The sequence below is a fragment of the Takifugu flavidus genome, chromosome 12, assembly GCF_003711565.1.
Source record: "Takifugu flavidus isolate HTHZ2018 chromosome 12, ASM371156v2, whole genome shotgun sequence".
Taxonomy (NCBI): Eukaryota; Metazoa; Chordata; class Actinopteri; order Tetraodontiformes; family Tetraodontidae; genus Takifugu; species Takifugu flavidus.
The window spans coordinates 8,197,095-8,214,756 of NC_079531.1; the positions used below are offsets into that span (position 1 = coordinate 8,197,095).

A 17,662-nucleotide genomic window follows, 5' to 3' on the forward strand; every position below is an offset into this window, starting at 1 on the left:
GTGACCGTGCTGTAGATCAAACTGCCAAACAACTGCTTGGGGACAGGGTCCTGCCCACCTGTCTGGATGTCATTTTTCTCCATTTAGCCCCATCTCACACCTTTAATAGGGTGGTGGTCCACGTGAATGCTCGCCTCTCCGCTGGGATGGAGTCGCTTTTCCACTCACATCGCTCTTTCATTAACGGCAGAAGTCCAAGAGATTTTTAATACTTTGCAGGCATGATGGAGATTTCAGTTTCCTCTACTTTACCAAAGCATCACTGTGTTCTTCAGTCTGTAACTACAACACAAATCACAGCTTCGATGCACATTTCTCACTCAGTGACACCGATATTGCTTCATTTTGCCCTCTTGCTCTCTAAAGGTGAAGCCAAAACACACGAAAAAAGAGCCGGTTTGTTTTCGACAAACTGGTCTCTGACAGCTTTGATTTTAGTGGCTGAACGTGACAGAATCTCTTTTGCAGCAGCCCACAATCAGCTGCTGAATCCCACATCATGTCCGCCCAGTCACACACACTCACACACAAAAGCATCCTTACAATAGCTGTCCAAATATAACCAGACGTGCCCACACGCACGGCAGCACATACAGTAAAGGTAATGACCACTGCAACGACTGTACACATGTGCAGGTAGGCAATGTTGGGTTGATGTTTGATTTTCATTAAAGATCAGCCCCTTTAATGTCACTGCAACAACTAATTAGAGGAGATGAAAATGGGGCATCTCATTATTTTCCGTGTATTTTGTGTTATTACTCTTTATAACTACTTGTTAGAGTAACCAGACTCATTAGATCACAAAAACGTTCATGCTGTAGCAGCGTGCCTGACATTTAGCATTTCCAGGATGCTTTTTATGGCGCAACGGCAAGATGCTGCAGTTAAACCAATTATTTTGAACGGATTTCATAAAAATAATGATATGATCTTGGTCACTGAGGCATGAGACACCTTGATATTTATTTCTTGTTGAAGTTATTATTTATTTACAGCGATGTTACAGAGCCAGCTGAGCTTCACTCCGTTGGAGGCACGTTGTGGATGCTGCACTGCCTCTCTGGACACGTGCAAATGGCTGTTTGCACAGCACCTGAACACAGTTAGAGGTCTTTGGAAATCAATTCTTTAATCAACCCCCATCCTGGCCAGCAATAAAATACCATAATATATCTAATACAGGTCTGGGTCACTGAGGAGGCAGTTTCAGGAAGCCCCCACTGTCCTTTTTCTTCACAAGGTGATCCAAGCCTGGATGGAAGCTGTAATCAATCCACCATGTCCTTGCTGTGCCACAGGGTCTCCTCCAGGCTGGAGATGCCCCCACCACCTCCCTTGACACCCTGAGCAGATGTCTAATCTGCTTCCTCTTGCTCTTGGAGGAGTGTTGGTTCCTGTTGGACCTTGGAGCTCTTCCTGAGGCTGAGCTCAACAACCTTTTAAAAGCTCATTTCAGCCTCTTGGCACCACCCACTGCTGCCCGTAGGTGAGGGTCACAAGGTAGATTGACTGGTATATTTAGAACTTTGTCTATCACTTCAGCTACTGTATTTCATTACCAGTGGATACTGGGGCAGGCTCACATCACTGCAGAAGCTTCTACCGATCCATCAGTCAATCTGGAATTGAATTTTCACCTCAAGAACAAGACCCCAGTACACTTGAACTCTTACACCTTTGGCAACAGTTCTTCTCTGACATGGAGTAATGCCACTCATCAAGCAGGATGTGGTCACAACAGAGATGCGAGACATTTCGACAGGTTCCTGTGCAAAACCGCACTGTTTATTTCGGTCTGCCAAGTGTGCTTCAGCTTCGTCCTGGCATCTGATCCGCCTCTCCTCCAGGTGCTGATGAGTTGACAGCTCTGCTCCTCTCTTTCACCTCATGTCCAGAGCGTATGGCCACAGATCAGCTGATACTGCTGGACAACAGTGTGGCCCGCTGCCAGGTGAGCCTATTAACATCTTCCTGTTAGAGCACCAAAAAATCCTGAATTCACTCAGAATCAAAGAATCAAACCCAAAACTTTTTCTTTAACTAATGGATCCAATTCCATTAGGTTGAGTCATGCTGTAGGCGGGTGTGTGTTTGCGTATATGCTTGCTTACACTGTTAGGACAAGGACGACAGCGGGGTTTCACCACGGCGCTGGTGTCCTCTGTTGAGCAACATGTTTGACTGATTATGATACGTTCACTGTCAAAGGAACAAAATGAGCTAAATGTGGACTGCCATTTAAGTGAGTCATTTTCCTATAACTCAGGTGAATATACTATCCAGAATGATAACTAGAATGCCTTTCTCTACTCTCTGATCAAAGCTGTCGATGCACGAACAACCAATTTATGCTTCATTTGCCACTTTCTTCTTTTGGCCATTTTTAGTCCCTTGTTGGCAGTAACCCGAGAGCTAAAAGCATTTCTGGACCGTTCCGTTTATAAATCTGAAAGGGTTAAAATGCTTTACATCTGAGATGTAGAGATTTTCCCGGGTTCTTCAGAGAGAGTAAATCACCAGGATACGTCAAGGAGACTTCAAGGTCATTTGGAAGACCAATGATGCTATGATGAGGAGGAGTTGGAGAATTTCGGCCGCCAGACGAGTGAATATTCCAAATAACACACACGACCTCAAACACAGTCACTGCTGTGAATCATGCACAGACTGCAGCAGATCACAGAGGGCTTGTAAAATGCAGAGGGCAAAATGAAGGGAACAAAACAGAGAGAAAGGCTGGAGGACACATGATTCACCCAAGGAGTTATTTTCTAGCAGATATTAAGTGCCTTGAGGCAACGGTAGAGTAGCGGCTAAAACACCCTGACAGGAATGTCTAAATTTGCCACAAATGACAGATGTGTGTATTAAGGTTATCTGTACGTCATTGAGCCCAGCCAGCATCAAAGATTCAGACCTAATGGGGCTACCGAAATCCTGTATGGTCCGTAGTCACCACCTATTCTGTTGGTGCTACAGCGCATGACAGAAATTTGTACTGGATTTGTGGAGACAAACAGGTGGAAGTTGTGAATTCAAGCGTGTCGGTCCAGCTTGGAATCTGATTGCACCATGTCTGGCGTCAGAGTAATAATTAGATGTTCCACATTTGTGTCTTCTCCTCCCCTATCGTTTGATATTCCCACGCCTGTACAAGCAAAATCAAAGGTGTGTGTGTGCGCGGGTGTGTGTGCTTAACTCTTTCCCGTGCTCAGCTCAGTCCTCCTCCTGCTCTTGCTCTCCCAAAGATAATCCGCACCTGTTTGATTAAACAGAATCTAGTCTGTCTGTAACGTCTTTGCCTTTTCACAACAACCCGTTTACATCAGGAACGATTGTAATCCTTAAGTGGGGAAGATCGCTGTTGGAGTGCAGCTCAAGGGACTTGGATCAAATTTTAAAATCTGCCAGCTGTAATTGGGTTTGGATGGAGCCTTCTGTCAGAATAATATTATGTGGTTTTGTAGCACACTAAGAGTTTAAAACGGGACCTTGAGTATGTTTTCTTCCTCAGAGAAGCTGCTGCTAATTTTCTTGACTTTTCTGAAAACACGTCATTTAAAGTGACTGAACCAATTAGCTTTTGTGTGAGTGAATGTACGGGAATAAAATAAAAGTAAAGAACATGTTAAAGGTGAAAAACTTTTTCTTTTATCAGAATCTTATTCCAGCAAGGGGTCAGGTTTGTTTATTCTAATTATACTGAAATGTGAAGTCTAAAGAAAGAGATGAGTGAGGCAGTTATGCATTGGTTTTAAATATAGACTTCAGAAATGATATTGACAATTTCTGCTTCTAAACCTTTCATCTGACGCGTTGCTCTAATAAAATCAATCAGAATTACTGCCGGCTTTCAGAACCACAGGAAGTCCAAATTGAACTGTGTACAACAACTGTGTGACATGTGAAAGGATTCACCTTCACAGCTGTCAGTCATTCATCTGTGGCTGGAGGTGTGCTGGCCTTAAACTGTCATGCAGTATTTATGTTTAATGTGTCTCCCTCCTCGGGTGCTCGTCTTGAAACAGACTTCATTGAATCTTGGCCAGTCTGTCAGGAGATGGAACGCATCTCCATCATCAACAGTTGAGCTGCAGCTCTCCGCAGAGCAATGTTTTCCTGCTGATGATTTGGGCCAGACAGCTCTGAAATTACACAGAAACCGTTTTAAAAACCATATTGGGAAGATGTCATTTTAGGAACTCTCCTTTGAAGGGTTTGATCAATAGTCATCAGGATTTGACGTTCTCCTCTACACACCAGGGCAGCACCTCATAATATAATTGGAGCACTTTCACGGATTTGGGTGGTTTGTTTGATTTGGGGTTTTTTTTTATTTACCTGTACCTTTTTCCAGCTGCCATCTCTTCAAATGCACCACAATCACAGGTCACATTGGGCAAGATATTTTTAGACTTTAAAAATAGGTTCCTCCTCATTCGTTCAACCCAAATGACACCACAGAACAGAAGATTTGATATGTTGAGAAAGCACAAACACTGTCTTTCTAAGGCTGATACCAAAGGTAGTACTGCTGTGTGTTCTGTGGCCAGAACCTGCTCTGACTATTGGTAACGATGGTCCCAGTTTAGATAGAAAATGACTTTTCTCCTTTGGATTCTCTTTGGTTTTACTGGAAGATGGGAACCTCGGGCAGGGTTGCAGTTATATTCGTGTTTGCATGTTTAGGTTCTTTACCAACACAAAATGCACAGATGAACTGATCATGAGCTGCTATCCTGTTTCGGATGAGAGGTTGAGGACCCAAAACAATGTGGCAACATTAAAGTAGAGTTCCTGGTTAGGTGTAACTGGGAATGTTCGCAATCCACATCCAGTATTCTAATTTGATTTTTTTTGGGTGTACTTCGGTCCTAAATGCCACATTCAGTGGCATTTCTAATGATGCCTGGAGGATTGGCGTGATTGAGGTTTCTGGCAGGAAGCCTTGATGTTGATACAGAAACATAAAGGAAATGGTCGCGTTGGCTGGAATGAGGCTCTCATATAGTTCCCACTGAGCTGTGATTTTCTGGGATGTTGACCCCAGTTGACCCCAGTACAGGTGGAAGCCAGGATGGTGGCGAGGGTGACCTGTCCATGCTGAATCAGCCTCCTGCGGTCCTGATTAGAAGCATCTAACGGATGAATGGGTGAGAGATGGAAACTCTGAAAAACCACTTTAAAGGTTGTTTTCCCCCTTGTTAATCCACCCAAAAGTTTTGTTTAATGCAAAAAAAGCATTTCCTCTGTTAATTTGCCATAGTTTTTAGGATAAAATTGGCACTGTTTTTTTTAGCAGATGGAGCAGCAGTGTCATGTTTCTGCAACCGTTGGTGTTTTTTAACAGCTTTAAAACTATGTCATGCTGATGTGCATTTACCTGTGGAATGTACACACTTGAATTATTTCAAACTAATGTAAAACAGATTTAAGAATCCGATCCTCTGGGTTGAGATGTACGCTTTATCTATTCTTTGCTACATATTCTTGTGTTGCCTCATTAAAGAAACCTGATTAATGTAACAGAAATGCTGGGAATGATACTGTGACACAGATTAGAAAACTCCAAGTCTTTGGGCGAAACTAATTAGTGAGAGAGAACCTGTCTGTGTGTCTCTCTTACTTTTATTATCGCTACTACAATTAAAAGAAGGTTATATGTTTTCGTGTCTTGGGGGAAAAAAAACAGCTTTTGCACACTGTAAAGAAACCAGGCGCTTTTAACAGGACAAAGAACGATTGGAGTTGTTGTTTGATTTAGTGGAATGGCAAAACATTTATATCCTATTAACAAGATTCCTGCTGACATTTCCTCTCACTGCTGTAATTATTCAATCCAGAATAATTAACAGAATAGTTGATTTGCGAAATAACTGATGGTTGGTGCTTCTCTGCCAGCTGCCACCCTGCAGGTCATTGCTGCTGATCAGGCCTGATGTGAATGTGGTGGGAGGGACAGACACCTCCCTCTGAGAGGCAGAAGCAGCAACAACAGCCACTGATTAATCCCCACCATGGAACCACTAATGATTTATTTATTTGGAAATGACGGAGCCTTGGGAGAGCTGGAAACCATTGATAATAAAACTCGAGCCAGGGGAAGGCATTTCCAGAGATTTAACACTTCTTTCCCACCTGAGTGGTGTTTCTGAAGGCATGTCTGTATTTACTCTTCGCTGCTCCATCAGATTGAAATTTGTTAAAGATTTATGACCTGTTTTAAAGGCTCGGTTGAGACTTCTTCACATTCAAAAACTGCGCGGCCAGAACAGCTTTAGCTGGAATGGCTTCGCTGCGCCTTGATGGTGGTGTGAAGACAGGAAAGAAGGTTGAGTTTAACATAAACTGGACTGATCCAAGTGACATAACCACTGCCAGGATGATGGAGGTTCTGGGAAGGAGGAAGCTGTGAAACGATGGATGGAATAAAAACTACTAAAGCATTTCCCTTCCAGTGTGTTGCTGGTCACATTGTATGACATAAACTCAGGGTGAGAACAAAACAATGGATTCAGGCCTGCTGGCTGCCGTTATGTCTCAGCCTGTTTTATGACCCATCCGCAGGAGGCCTGGAACTGTTTTTTGTGGGCACAAACTTCTTGGTTCTGCCTCCAAAAAGCGCTCACCCTGATGTCTTACAAGTTTTTATTTTTAAGGTCCTTTGTTTTATGATACTGAAGGTTTTGTGGTTAGTCCGAGTTTGGTTCCAAGGTGGGCTATGCGGGGATGAACAAGATAATGTTGTCTTTGATTCGTTTCCCTGAACTGAATGTTCATGACTGAAGCTTGAGTTTGCATCCAACAAGGTCTGTCTGTAGTGTGTTTTATAGTTCCATGCTTTAAAATAAAAAATGGCCTAACTGAGCATCGGGATGGTTCCTCAACATCCAGTATATATATTTTTTTAAATTACTTTTATTTTGGGCTGTTTATTCTTATTCTCTGCACTACTATGCAAGGATACTTTATAAGATTTATTCTGCAAAGAAACCAAATTTAATGAGTTTCTAATGACTGCATGGGAAGGTATCTTCCATCACGTCAAAAATAACACATAGAGCTGCCAAACAAAGAACTCTGTTATTTTTCTAACTGTGAGGAATATGTGCAGCGTATGGTGAATATACTGAAGCATGGCTCCGATGTTTAATTTGGTGGCCTTAATGTTGTTGACCTCTTCTGCGATAATTCTCCTGTCACTCCTAATGGAAGTGCCAGCTTGCAAATGGCTTGCGAGGCTGCTGGGATGCTGACTGTTGGCATGTGCGCATTTGGATTTCATTGTTTGCAATAGTCTAAGGAGAAGGGAAACAGAACCCATTCAAACAGGAGGAGCGCCTGGTTGGTTTACAGATTCTCATTGGGCTTGAGGGTTAATGTGAATGGATATATTTACAGCCTCTTGGCAGGGGTTAAAAAGAAGAGGCATCCCCCGTAGACCCATTATTTGCCCTGACTAATCTCGGGGTTTAACTCATATTCAGACTCACAGACTCTTCTCTTCCTTCACCATCTTTTATTACCGATCCTTTTCACTTCCTTTTTCAAGTATCATCATTTTCTCTTCTCTCTGTGAGACGCCGAGTCTCTCATTTCCTCTCCCTCCTTAGACCTTCCAGAACCCTCCTTCTCTCTGCTTTCCAGGCACTTTATACAGTAGATTAAGGCTAAAGGTGAGCTTTTGCTACCTTTCCTGGCCCGACTGTAAGGTTGTAATCTGCTTAATGAGATGTGAAAGCGTCTTTAATAAATCCATGCAGAGCTGTAGTGTTAGCTCAGCTTCCTCCCTCATTCACGAGCGGCCTTATTTTAGTTTACTTTTATTATTTCACCGTAGCAGAAAGTGACTCCGATCAATTAAATCAACCTTCATTGATGAGCTTTTGAGCAACCTTTAACTTCTATATCGTTTGTCCTTTAGGCCTGTGGAACATTCTTTAACTCTAATGAATATCACTTAAGTCTGCTGCTCTTTCCAGGTGCAAAAAGCTTTTCATCGCCAAACAGATTTGATTGTTTTTCTACCCACCAGTCATTTTTCAAAGGCTTTGTTGCAATTAATTTTGCATCACTCGGTTTTATACTGTCTAAGCGCTGGCTCTCATCCCAGGCCAAATGGCTCATTTTATGATGCTTAAGCCAAATGAGCACACATAGGACATCTTTTACATGTTAATGATCCATCTAACTGTAACATCAGGACATTATACCTGTTTAAATCTTTCAAAAAACTTTCATCCCCCTCCTGAAAACCTTTGGAGCCTGACACACCAACACTCTTTAGTGTTGACAGTAAAAAAGAAAAAAAAGAGCTCAGTATGTCAATTTATTGAAAGCTTCTTCTGCTGCTTCTATGCTATTTATTTTACATCCAAAGACCTTGACAACCTAAAGTTTCAAATCTAGCAAAAAAGGATGAAAGTTTTAGCTGCTTATTAATATGTTTACACTTCCCACGTTTTTGGCATCCCTTGATCCACTTTAGTGTTGTTGAATAACAAAAGCTGATTTGGCTGGAGGGGAGATTAATGATTAATTCAACCAGCCTCATTGAGTCTTCTCGCAAAAAGTTGATGGCTTTCATTTAGTACTTTACAGGTTTTTAATGATTCGTTTATTAACAGTCATTTAAATGGTTTTGTCAGCTTGAACCTCATCAAAGAGGAAATGAAAACATGCATTAAAGACATTTACTCTGATCAAAACAGATGAGATTTTACATGCTGGGAATTTACAGATTCCTCCTGTTATAATCTAAATTATCTAAAGTAGAAGCTGCAGTGTCACAGCCCAGTAGGGAAAGGTTTGGATAATAACAAGATGCTGTGATGTAGGCTGGATCCAAACCTCTTCTATTCCACAGGGAGGTCTGTGCTCTGCCTTGAAGACAGGAGCTGGAAATGTTCAGGGTGCTTTATATTGTAATCAGCTGAACTGCTTTGATGGAAAGATCAAGTATCGGTCCCTGGATATGAAACCAGATGATTTTAAATTCCTTGTGACATCTTGAGATGTTGCTCTTGCAGAATTACTAGCTGCTGTCTGAATAGATCTGGCATAAAACTGACTTGGATTTGTTTTGTCTAAAATGTTTTCCCTTTTCACCTGAACGCAGCATCACGAGGAAGAAGAGATGATGCAGCTTAAAGGTTCCGTGTTCTACACGGGGTGGAAAACATTTCTATTTTAATAACACAGGAGTTATTTTACAATAATGGCATCATAATGTGTGACATAAGCTATTCAGGGGAGTGGGAACAGGCACAATATAGCTATGGGAACTATGGGAAGAAAACAACTGAAATTTTGGCAGGTTTTCCAAAAAACAGGACAAATTGTGTCCCAGGAGAGATTCATATGACAGCTGGTGAAAAAAGAGAACAATTTTGGGGAAAACAGGACGGGTGGGAGCTCCAACTCAGTCCAGAAGGCCACTTACTCCACTGAAAATATCACCATAATGTGTTGTTGGGGCATGAATCCGAGTCTTAATCTTTTCCGTTACCCCCCACACACATCTTCACAATACCAAGCAGTGACCAAGCAGGATTATAGATCTTAACTCAGGCTGTTAAACGATTCATTTCTAATCAGATTAATCACAGCCTTCCTGGGGATTCATGATCAATAGGACAGAAAGAATCGCGACAGAAGGCAATATGTACACTTCACATGCGTTTTTTCGATAAATCCAGATATGAAAAAATAGGAATTAAAAAACTAGTCTAGTCAGGATGCCGCTTGTTGAACTTTTGTGCAGTGCGTGTCCTTAAGGATTTTATTCAATCAGCAGTTTTAGCATTTCACTTGGTCTCAGTTTTTTTTACTGAGGCTCTGACGTTGGAGGGCAGTTTGGGACGAGTTGGGCATCGGTGATCTACCTGCAGACCGTCCACACAAATGTTTGTTTCTGCTCTGAGCCAGGAGTTCTTCGGTGAAAGGAGACGTCCCTCCAGCAGGACAAATGCCTCTGTGTTGGTCCCTCTTGATGGAATAGTGTTAGAGCACCAGTGCTCGCCAGTGAGTGAAATCCTGCATGTGCTGTAATTGTGTTTTAAAAAAATTTGGTCAAATGGGTCATCCAAATGAATGAACCTGCATTAATTCATTAAATTTGACAGCCCTAATTGTTTCACAACCCTGGCGCATTACTGAATGTAGGGCTCTAAACACATTACTGAATGTAGGGCTCTAAACATCGTAGCTTTTACTGTCCAATATTGCTATTTTTTATACTACAATTACCTATACTCTTATACTATATTGTACAGCTCTCATAGAGAGACTCTGATGGACATACAGCAATTTATCTTCATCACAATCTGCTGAAGAGCAATCAAAGACGTTGGTGCCAAATGTGACTGCAGCTGTCCACGTTCTTCTTGTGTTGATGAAATTACGATGCAGCTCTATTTAAACGCACATTAATGCTTCAGGATGTGGGATCCATTTGTGAAAAGGCACAGCAGCGAAGGGAGGCACAGTTGCTTCGTTTAAATCTCCATATGAATGTATGGAGGCTTTCATCACTGAACGTTCGGCATGTAGTTGCAGCGTTGAAAATAGTTTGCCCTTCTTACATAATATGTTGCTTCACAAAATATATTAATTTGCAATATATTGCAATGTATATACTGTATTTATGTCTTAAATGAAAACCAGGACAGCTGTGATGGATTATAGGATGTTGGCTAATCTTAATTAATGTACAATCCTCTGTTAAGATAAAACAGCATAATAACTTCATGGTAGAATTATTTTTAAAGGTATAATAATAAAATGTGGGAAAGATAAGGACACAGATGCAGGTCAGATTATGAATTTAGGACATAATAAAATACTTGCATTCAAAACAAAGAAGAATGATATGGATGTGTCTACATGTGTGTGTAGATGAAGTGATTTTTCAAGATGTGAATCAGGGATCAGGTGTGTGTGTGTGTGTGTGTGTGTGTGTGTGGGGGGGGGGGGGGTGATGATTAATGACTGCATTTTGAACTTAACCAAATATCATGTGAGTTGGCCACCTGACCTCTACCTTCATACAGATCCTCTTTTTTATTAGCTTTAGGGCTGTAGAAGATAGTGGCAAGTTGTATGTTTTTGCCCCAATACACTGCACAAAGTGCTGTTGTTCAATATAAACCCAGTTTAATATAATCCCGGCTGTTTTATCCTGTGATCTATGTGCGTCTGGATATTTGCTTGAGGACACTGACTGGAGTTTGTCCAATACCTACACGTCTAACGGAGCATTATTAAAGATATAATCTCTTTTCCTAAATCTGTTGTGCTAGGTGTCTCTTTGTGCTTCTGCTCTTTGGGACTGAAAGTTTGACTAATGGTTCCTCTCACTTGTTCAGATCATTGGTGGATCCGGCAGATGTTTGGACGCACTCATCATTACACCTTCAGCTTTGTCCCGACGGGTTGGCGTACTTTTTATCAAACGCTGACAGAGGCTGAGACAACAAATATTTTGTGAGGCTTTCTATCTGCCACAGAGGTGGAAGCCTACAGTAGATGGATGTCGTGTGTGATCCAGATTATCTGATGTTCACCGGCACCTCAAAATTGTGCAGACTGAGGGGGGAGGGTTTGCACGCCCCAGAGGTCCCCAACCTGCTCCTTCCCAAGTCTTCTGCTGCGGCGACACAGATTAATGTGGCCGATGCAAGGTGTTTTCAATGACCCGGGTCCATTTAACATATGACAGGAACCCTCAAATCATTCAAATTCTCCTTTTTGCTTGATATATGCCGGAATTTTTGAACACCATGAGGCAGCCTGGTTGCTGGACCACATTAGTGGCTCTCCTGCAGTGTCAACCATGAATCTAACAACCAGCTCTTCTCTTAAATTCTAATCAGAGACACAATCAGAGAGTAGTATATCCGTGGTGCTTCTTTATTTGACGTAATAAGCAGTGCTGATGTGTGGTCCAGTCTCAGAGTGAAACTGGTCCTCTGTGAATTGTTAAATAGAACAAAATGCAAATATGGTGAATGCTAAAAGTCCTTCTCTTCAAATATTGATTCCATCCTGCAAAGGAGATACATTTCCATCCTGGTGTTTAACATGTGATTATCATTTTTTATCAGGATGAACCAGCTCCTGTTAAAGATTGATGCCATTTCTCCACAGAATCTGTTAAATATGTTCTTACATTCCATTTCATACAACAGAAAAGCATCTTGAAACCTTTTACGTGTGACCTGTGAAGAGAAGACAAGTAAACCGATGCCCTAGCAGACATGAAGCCTGTTTGTTGTTGGTTTCCTTAAGCTAAAATGTCATAAAGGCTTAATTCCAGAGTGATGAGCCTTGCCTTTAGCGGCAGCAATTAGATTGTTTAACCATCTGTACTGGCAGCACTGTGCTATGCTGGTGTAGCTTTATTGCATCTATTCTCCTCCAGTTTCTTCCCCTTGTTCTGACAGCAACAGGAAACTAGAATCTGGGAAGCGGAGCCGCACAAAATCCGAGACAGCATCTCATTATCCACTAAATAGCGCCAGATTAATTACAATGACAGTGACAGATGGCTTGTTGCCGGATCATTGAAATGGGACCCAAAGGAAGAACACCATACAGGTATTCACTAAATAGCTTTATAGTACGCAATCTACAGATAAGGCTAGTCAGGAAGTGACCCAGTCGGACAAGTAACAGAGGCATAGATAATATGTAAATTAGAAGAAAGAAAAAGTAATTTCCTATGTCTGTGATGATGTCATAGAAGTCTATTTAGGCAGTATTTTAATTGGATCCAATTTATATGTATATATATATATATATATAAAAAAAAAATATATATATATATATAGAGAGAGAGAAAGAGAGAGAGAGAACTAAAACTTCATCCATTTATTACTCTCTGCTGAAGTAACCCATCAAAAGCTGGTTCCACCTTTCGACATTGTGGAAGAATTGAACTTCTCTGGCTTGTAATTTACTTTAGGTGGCAGATTTATTTTGTTGTCGAGTGTTTCAATCTCATGTTTGGGTGTGATGAATGTCCCGCTAGTTTGTGAATACAGTTCCAGGACACGACGGAGCGACGGCCGCCATCAGCATGTAAAGCTCGCATAAATCACATATTCTTTGTGGTGCCACTTTCTGGTGGGCGCAGAGATCGAAAGACGGCTGAAAAACCACTGGAAGGGAGTAAAAATGCAAATAATCCTTCTCTGTTAAGCTTCATAAATATGCCATGACGGTCTGATTGATCTGCGATCAAAGCAGATTGTAAAACATATTGGTTTTATGTTGCCTGGTGTCAAACTGACTTCCAGTTGTCCTGAGAGCTGGACGACTTATCAGAAGATGAAGCCGTGCAAGCAGGGAATAGGCTACTTTATTATACTCTGTGTATTTTACTCCTGTATTATCTTGGCACATGCTCTTATTTCTCTAAGTAACGCAGCAAATCAGCAGGACTGATCCCTATTGTACTCCTCATTATCAACCAGTTTATGTTCCCTGGGCCCCTACTGACCAGAGTGTTATAAACATTTAACACTTAAAGTTGACAGAATGGGTTTTACTGCCAACAGTTATTGTGCTGTGGGAGTCGTAAAGTTTTTGTCTGAGTATATAAGCACATGAAAAAATAAATCTGAGATGAACCCCTCTTGGTTTTTATGCATTATTCATAAGTAAGTCATATTTGGATGTTTTTTATGTTCAATATTCCTGGAAGTGTGGTAAAAAGTGTGGTAAAAATGATGAATCTGTGGTTTCTCTGCAGTGTTAATCATGACTTGGTACCTCAAGCTGGCTTTTGCCTTTTATAAACGAAGAGTAAACACCTCGTGGTGCACTTGACAATATTTCAAGAACACAGAGACCTTGCTTTAGATATTTCCATTATTGTATCTGTGTCTTTCTCTAAGTCTTCTTGTGCTGGACAAATACCACTAAAGCTCCAAGCATCTGAAGCCAAATGTCCCCATTTTGACACAGCGACTAACACATCCAATATATCTGCAACTGTAGGTAGCATCAAATGAGTGTTAGTCGTCTTGGCATCACAAAAATATCCTTAACCAGGGGCGGCAACTCCAGTCCTCGAGGGCTGGATTCAAACCGGTTTTCTATCCTTCCATGTGTGAAAGCAGTTTCTATCTGGTAGGACACAAAACCAGGCTCCAAACTAGAATTCAAGGACTGGCGTTGCCCATCCTCATCCTAAACCATCAAGTTCTTGTAGCATAAAATAGGCTTGTTTCATCACTCGTGTAAAGTCCCTCATATCAGCCTTTTAGAGGAAACACATAATTTAATCATCATCTCTGAAAATACTGTAAACCTGCTACTTATAACACATCAGCCATCAGTCCGCTATCTACTTGGTCTTCTAGCCACTTAAGATCATTCCAGTTGCACCGCTGGACAACAGTATTAATTCGAACCTCCACTTTGGTAGGAGGTTAGAGGTTTGTTCAGACAGGAAGTGCTTCATTCTTATACCCTATCTGATAGACCATGGGGGACACCTGTCCCCCTCAATAGAGGCATCTGCTTTAGAAGACTTTGTTTGTGTCCGAGCTCAGCGTCTCTTCCTGCACTGGTAGCTGTGGTGAATTGCAGCACACATTTGTCCTTGAGGTATTCTTATCGTCACAATGGACATAATCATTTTCCCTTCGGAGATTTCAAGTCAGACACACGGGGATGTAAAGGTATATAAAACTGAGCAGTTAGAAAATGGAGAGGTTTGTAAGGGGCCACGCTATGGTTGAGGTGATGGCTTTAGGTGGAGCTGAAGGTCATCCTTCTCACATTTATCATCAATTATTTATCATTTCTTCCTCTTTAAAAATCTCATTTTCAGTTTGACTATACCCCTTCAAACAGACCAGACCAATGTTGTGGCAGCCTTGAAAGTATTCATTTATTTGGAAATACACAGTTGATCAGACTTTTTTTTAGAATAAAATGAAATAAACACAAATGAATGATATCAGACACAGTATTTTAAGACTACAGGTAATTGCACATTAATTCTTTAGCCTAGAAAATCACATTCATGCGGAGGATTCTATTGAATATAAGTTGCTTTGCAACTGATTGATTTGCACTGAGCTTTTATATCCCCCTATCTCTGTATCTGTCCCCTTTCATGTTCAGAATGCACATCTGACAATCAATCTGAAGGAGTTTTAATTAAGTTTCTTTTCAGTCAACGGGTCTCTCTCGCTTTGTCGTTCACCTCTGGAATACTGCTGGAATAAGGATGCAGCTCAATCTAGTCTTTTTTTCATTTATCCTGTATTGGGAAATGTTTGCTGATGCGTCGAGGTGGTAAAACAACCATGAACCTCGTCTTTAACCACACATCAGAAAAACACACTAGTCACAGCTTGCGTATCTAATTTCCAGCTCAAACAGGCAACGTATGTCGTATCTGAGTGCAGAGATTTGAAATGTTAAATATGAATGAAGAGGAACATGTCTAATTACAGTTCTATATAGGATTATGGAACTTTTTTTTACATTGCTACTTTACATTCTGCACATTGCAAATGCTCCTGTGTCAAGTGGGGCAATTAATTAGAGGTCACCTCCTGCACGTTAGTGGTGATGGACAAGGACACATGGACATAAAGCGTTAGCATTGTCCCGTAACTGCTCCTGTGAGTCCTGTATGTTCTCCAAATATAAAAAGAGGAGAGAGGACATTATATATGCATGATTTCTAGGGCTCATTCTTTATATTTTGACGTACTGGAAAGCACGTAATTAGATCATGGTGGTTTATCATTGAGGAATAAAGCTCTAAAGATGGTGAAGCTCACTGCTGTTAATTGAAGACACATTTTCTTTTTTAAATCTGTCATCTATAGGTTGCCTTGGTAGAGATGCAGTCATAAACATAGATGTATCAGTTGGAACTCACATAATGGTGTCGCAGGAGGTCTTTACTTGTATTTATGTGAAGTTTAGCTGTAATGTTGTATTCCAAGTGGAAGAATAGAAAGATCAGTTAGCCAGTGACTTTGATAGCAGACAGCTGTGATGGACCTGTTTCAGTAAGAAAATCCATCAACTGGAGCCTCTATGCAAATACATGGAAATGAAAAACAAGGCATTCCATGCAAAAAAGAATTATTTGTTGTGGGGAGCGGGACCATTTATCAACTAAAATGTGAAGAAGTGGCTGTGAACAGCTCAGAAAGGTGGAGACACCAATGAATTTCATTTGTGGGCCATTCAGCAGACCGTCTCCATTGCTGGGGCACAAATGCCCTCATGCACTCATTAGAATATTTGAGTAAGCATAAAGGGAGCTTTATCAATTATCCTGACATTCACATTAAAATGACTGCTACAAAGAGAACTTTAGATTTGGTTTTTACTTTTATTTTCATCCCATTCACCCTCCTATCCATCGTTCCATCCATCCATCCATCCATCCATCCATCCATCCATCCATCCATCCATCCATCCATCCATCCATCCATCCATCCATCCAACCAACCAACCAACCATCTATCCACTCATGTAAACCCCAGATTGTATTAAATCACATGCCATCAACTATAATCAACTGACCAGAAACACACACACACACACATAGTGTAGTTGACCATTATAACAATATTAGCTCTGTCTGTCTGGCCTTTCTTTCATAATTAGAATCTGAGCTGTGCTCCTCATTCACAGACTCGCCACTCAGACGCTCTTTGCTCTTGGCCATTTTCTGTTTGGACGAAGACTGATTAAATTCAAGTCACTGACTTGTTGCAGTGGCAGTAACGGAGGATGAGGCAGAGGAGGCCGGGATCGTCATGACTGACTGCAGCTTTCATCCTCTTTAATCTCCAGAGTATGGTTCTGAACTAACGCTGCAGTTCCTACCGGCAAGAAGGAACCTGCCTCTTAAATATTAATCATTAACACGACATTACAGGTGAGAAAGTTCCTGAGTTGATGAAGAACATCTTATTTCTTAATGTTGCTGTCAGTAATATTGGCATTATTATATTCTTAGACTTACGTATACGTAGTTGTTGAAATGTCATTATCTCTTGCCAGCCCCCTTTTCTTCTTTTGTGTTCAACACTCAAAAACAACTGAAAAAGAGTGTGACACTGCTTCTATCCAAAAATGCAGGAACACAGACATTTTCCTTTGCGTCCATGTTTTTGTGCTACGATCTCTTCTCCAAGATTCAAGATTCAAGATTTACTTTATTCATCCCCGTAGGGAAATTGAATTGTAGTAGCAGCCTAACGTGGATTAATATAACTGTAGTGTAGGTTTTGTATTTACAAAGTATAGAAATAGAATAAATAAAATACAATTAAGATTAGAACGTTATAAGCATATATATATACTGTATATATACTGTATATATATATATATATATATACTGTATATATATAAAATCTCTTCCTCGCCCTCCTGGGCGGTGCCTCTTTCCTTCGGACTCGGGTCCTCTACCAGAGGGAGTCTGAGGGTTCTGCGCAGGATCTTAGCTGTTCCTAGGACTGCGCTCTTCTGGACAGAGATCTCTGATGTGGTTCCTGGTATCTGTTGGAGCCATCTACTCAGGTTGGGTGTTACTGCCCCTAGTGTCCCGATCACCACTGGGACCACTGTTGCCTTCATGCCCCACATTCTCTCTATCTCCTCCTTCAGCCCTTGGTAC

At 41.2% G+C, this 17,662-nt stretch overlaps 1 protein-coding gene across 8 annotated transcripts in view; it reads left to right on the top strand.

Annotated features, from left to right (window-relative positions):
- grik4 (glutamate receptor, ionotropic, kainate 4) overlaps positions 1-17,662 on the top strand; it is a 170,317-nt gene that overhangs the window by 11,403 nt on the left and 141,252 nt on the right. The window contains exon 1 of one of the 8 annotated variants that reach the window (XM_057049639.1): positions 1,818-1,954. The exons of the other annotated variants lie outside the window; for them this stretch is intronic. The gene's annotated coding sequence lies outside the window, so the exon portion shown is untranslated. Of the gene's footprint in view, positions 1-1,817; positions 1,955-17,662 lie in introns of those variants that run through there. 8 annotated transcript variants of the gene reach the window in all.